Source organism: Benincasa hispida, chromosome 2 (assembly GCF_027475165.1).
Source record: "Benincasa hispida cultivar pf3 chromosome 2, pf3_genome.v1.1, whole genome shotgun sequence".
NCBI classification, from domain to species: domain Eukaryota; kingdom Viridiplantae; phylum Streptophyta; class Magnoliopsida; order Cucurbitales; family Cucurbitaceae; genus Benincasa; species Benincasa hispida.
In genome coordinates this window covers 67,436,589-67,440,590 of record NC_143479.1, presented here as the reverse complement: position 1 = coordinate 67,440,590, position 4,002 = coordinate 67,436,589, and the positions used below count along the sequence as shown (strand labels likewise).

At 41.0% G+C, this 4,002-nt stretch overlaps 1 non-coding gene across 1 annotated transcript; it reads left to right on the top strand.

Annotated features, from left to right (window-relative positions):
• The first annotated feature begins 407 nt into the window (after positions 1-407).
• On the top strand, positions 408-514 carry LOC120072439 (small nucleolar RNA R71). The gene has a single exon (XR_005480498.1). It is a non-coding gene; the product is annotated as a small nucleolar RNA R71 (small nucleolar RNA).
• Positions 515-4,002: the final 3,488 nt, after the last annotated feature.

Genomic DNA, 4,002 nt, shown 5'->3' with positions numbered 1-4,002 from the left:
TCGAAACGGATTATTCTTCACAAAATAGACTGACTGTGGGTTCCTCGTGCATCCCTCCATTGGATGACCTTCAATGCAAGTAGCATAACTTGCAAACGTCTGGTGCGTTAACTTGCCCACTATGCGTTCCTGGGCTATTGATTGCGATTCCTTGTATCAAATTCATCATCGTAGTCATTTGGTTTTGAAGGGATGCGATGGCCCTGTTATTTGCGTCACTGTCTTTGATCCTCAATCTTTGATCGTTTTCTCTTCAGTCTTCATGATTTTTAGAAATATGATCAAGTATATTCTTGGCCTCGTCGTAAGTTTTATCAAGCAGACCTCTAATTACTGCCGCATTGGCAGCTGTCTGCGATGTAGGGTTCAATCCATGGTAGAAAATTTCAATCTATAAACAGTCTGGTAAGCCATTATGCGGGCAATCTCTTACCAGCCTCTTAAACGTCGCCTAAGCATCACTGAGCGATTCATCAATATCCTGTTCAAAATTAGTGATCGACTTCCTCCTTCTGGCGTTTTCCGTCGGGGGAAAGTACTTCTTCATGAACTTCTCAACTACTTGTTCCCATGATATAATCTCCCCTAGTTTGAGAGAATAAACCCATTTTCGTGCCTGGTCAAACAACAAAAATGGGAACATTGTTAATTAAACCTCCTTAGCAAAAATGTTTGGGAACACAAACGTGTTGCAGATTTCAATGAAACTCCAGAGGGGGACGTGCGGATCCTCGCCACGCCTACCACTAAACTGTCCGGCAGTTTAAATCATCTGCAGCATCACCGGTTTCATTTTGAACCTCGATCCATCAAGAGCTGGCCTTATGATTCCTGGTGATAAATCATAGAGGTTGACGTATAGTCCCGGATGGGCCTATTGCGATCGTTCGCCAAGAGAATAGGATTCGCCATGATATTATTTGCATTTGGTGCTCCATTTTCTGGTTGCTCCATCATGTTTGGATTTTTCTCTTGTTGTTGTTGTTGGCGGTTATTTCTTCTTCTTCTTCGGAAAGTTATCTCAATCTCTAGGTCGTAAATGGGCTCAGGATTTTGTCCTTCGCTCATATGACCCTCGCTTCTTCCCTTACCTAAGGAGAAGCAGTGCACAGAGACGGAGAGGCTACAAAGAAAATCAAAAAGTTACCGTTAGCACAATGTTTTTCATAGTCCCCGGCAACGGCGCCAAAAACTAGATGCATGATTTATGCAATGAAATAATGGTGTAGAATGCGATGGTGGAATATGCATTGTGCAAGCATGTTTTCTTAGCAAGATCCAAGTATAAATCCTACTAAGTTGTCTGGTAAACCCAGGGTCAAACACAGGGACTATAGAACAGTATGCGACGGTGATTTCTGATGACTTTGCGATGACAAATAAAACAATGCGTTGGTTGGTATGTTTGTTTAATGTATAAAGTCTATATGGCGGAATTGAGAAAAGAGTCAATAACAACGAAAGTACAATGAGTATGCAGAGGAATGAGTTGAGAAAGTCTTTAGCTAGCGTTTCTTGAGATTGCGTTCAAGCTATGCGATCATGCTACACTCATTCGACAATAATTCATTTTTCAATGCAAATGCGATAGCTCCTAGTTTTAGGACACATGTGATGTATGTGATGATGTCTATAGGACTTATTCCTAAGTCTCTATTTCTTGCCTATGCGATGATGAATGATGCACACAAGTACAAGGTTATCGCATACAATCATATCCTATCTCTAGGGTGCATGTGATGCGTTAATAGCAAACATAACTTATTCTTAAGTTTCTATCTCTTGATTATGCGGCTCTAATCTGACTCTCCCGAGCCTAGATTCTAATCTGACTTTTTGAAGCTTAGATTCTATCCTTAGACCACCATCCCGACCATCTCTAAAGGACGAATGACACATACATAGTACAAGATGATCGCATAAAGTGAAGATCTCAGGTCATGCTAGCTAAGTGCTTCACAACCCATTCGACAGTTTAGTTACTCATGTGTAAGGTACAGAGAGTGGACAGATATAAAGATGCAATTTTCATTTTATAAGTAAGATTAGAATACAGAATGACAATGGAAAATAAGGATAGAGAGCCTGGTAGCAATATCTTGCTTCCCAAGGCTTTTACACTAAGTTTTCTCTACACTGCCCAAAAGATGTTCTTGCTTCCACAAGAGTTGGCCCTCTCTCTGTTTTCGACGCTTCCAAGTTCTCTTCCGAGTTAACCAAGACAACCTCTCGACGTATTCTCCCTCCACTCGCCTCCGCCTTCTAAGTATATAAAATTACAGACTACGGCTATCTATGGTGAAGAAGAACTAAAAATTCTAAATAGTGGAACCGAATTCTCTGAACTCCTTTAACGAAGGTGGCCTTCGGTATTTATAGAGCTTCAGGGTGAAAATTTTTTTTCTTTCAAATGATTGTACTGATGGGATGTCATTAATTCTCTGTCTGATGCGCCAAATAACTGTCACCGAAAAGTTGAGTGTACTTGCTATAGTGTGTCATTAACGACTTGTCAATTAAATTCGGATTCGACCATCATCATTTTTCTGTCCCATCGTGATTTATTAAGCTTTCACCTTGATGCACCGGCTCTATGCGACCAGCTTCTTTGAGCAGATCTTCACGAATGCATATGATCGCATACCCATCAGTCACAATCTTTTATGCGTTCGGACACGAATTTCCTTTGATCGCAATTTCGCCTTGCGCCAACGCATTTTCCTACACAGAATACATAAATTAGCTGTTTTAATGCGATGGACGCATGCGATCGCAATGTTCTAAACATAATGCTTTTGGACGCAATCTTTGCGCTGTAATAATGTGCATTTCTACCCGTTATCAATCATCCCCACGGTGTTCGTGTTCGCAGTTGTTTGTGGTCCTGCAGTCGATGCTTCCACCAGGCGTTGGTAGATCACATGGAGGCTTTCCGCTGCTTTGAATGCTTTAGTTTGAAGAACGTTTTCAACTGGTATGACACTCTTTCCCTTGTTTTTTTTGTTGTTCATAGCATGTCGATAATTAGTGTTTGTTTGCATAACTGTATGTTTTGAATGTATAATATGTATTTCGTTCACGGTGAGATCGGAGCAATTCGAACGCGCTCATGGAACTTTTCAATAAAAGATCCTTCAATTGGTATTAGAGCCAGGTTATAATACTCCGATTTCATCTGTTGCAACGAAATGAGATTTATATTCATGTTGGGTGCATTTCTACACTGATTTAATGATTAAATTTTCTGTGAATGTGCTGATTAATGGATGTTTTCGAGATGATTAGCCTTGGTTTGATTTAGATCCTTCTACATTTGCGATTGTTTGTAAAGGCCCCAATGTTTTTGGGCATTAATAATCGTTATCGAGTCTGTATTCAAAGTTTGTTTGAAGTTTTGAGTCATTCGTCAAAGTTCTGGGCAAGCATTGTGGTTCTTTGAAGAAGGAGATGATCTAGGGTTGATCGCATCGTGCAGAAGATATGCTACGTAATCATTGTTGATCGCATCGTAAAAATGAAGGAGTACGCAATCGCTGTTGAACACATCGGTTAAACGAAAGGGTATGCGAACAAGAGTTGATCGTATCATGTTGACGAACGGGTACGCAATCGCTGAGTATCGCGTCGTGTAGACGATGAGATGCTCGCAAATCGCTTAACGCATGCGCGCGTTAGACGATCGTTTAGGTCAGCAAGCTTCATCACTTAGTAACTGAGTAAGCGATCGCATAGTATCGGAAGGTAAATCGTTTACCTGGTTGCACGCATTGTGTAGACAATGAGATGCTCGCGTATCATTTAATGCGCGCGTGCTAGACGATCATTTAGGTCAGCAAGCTTCATCGCTTAGTAACTGACTTTCGGCGTATCGCCTACACTTCAATATTGTTTTCAACCTGGTCGCACAAGCTACAATACTCCAAAGATAAAAAGGTTACCTGCAGAGACACAAAACTCAACAAACAATTAGCTGTCAAGTCCTCGGCAACGGTGCAAAAAACT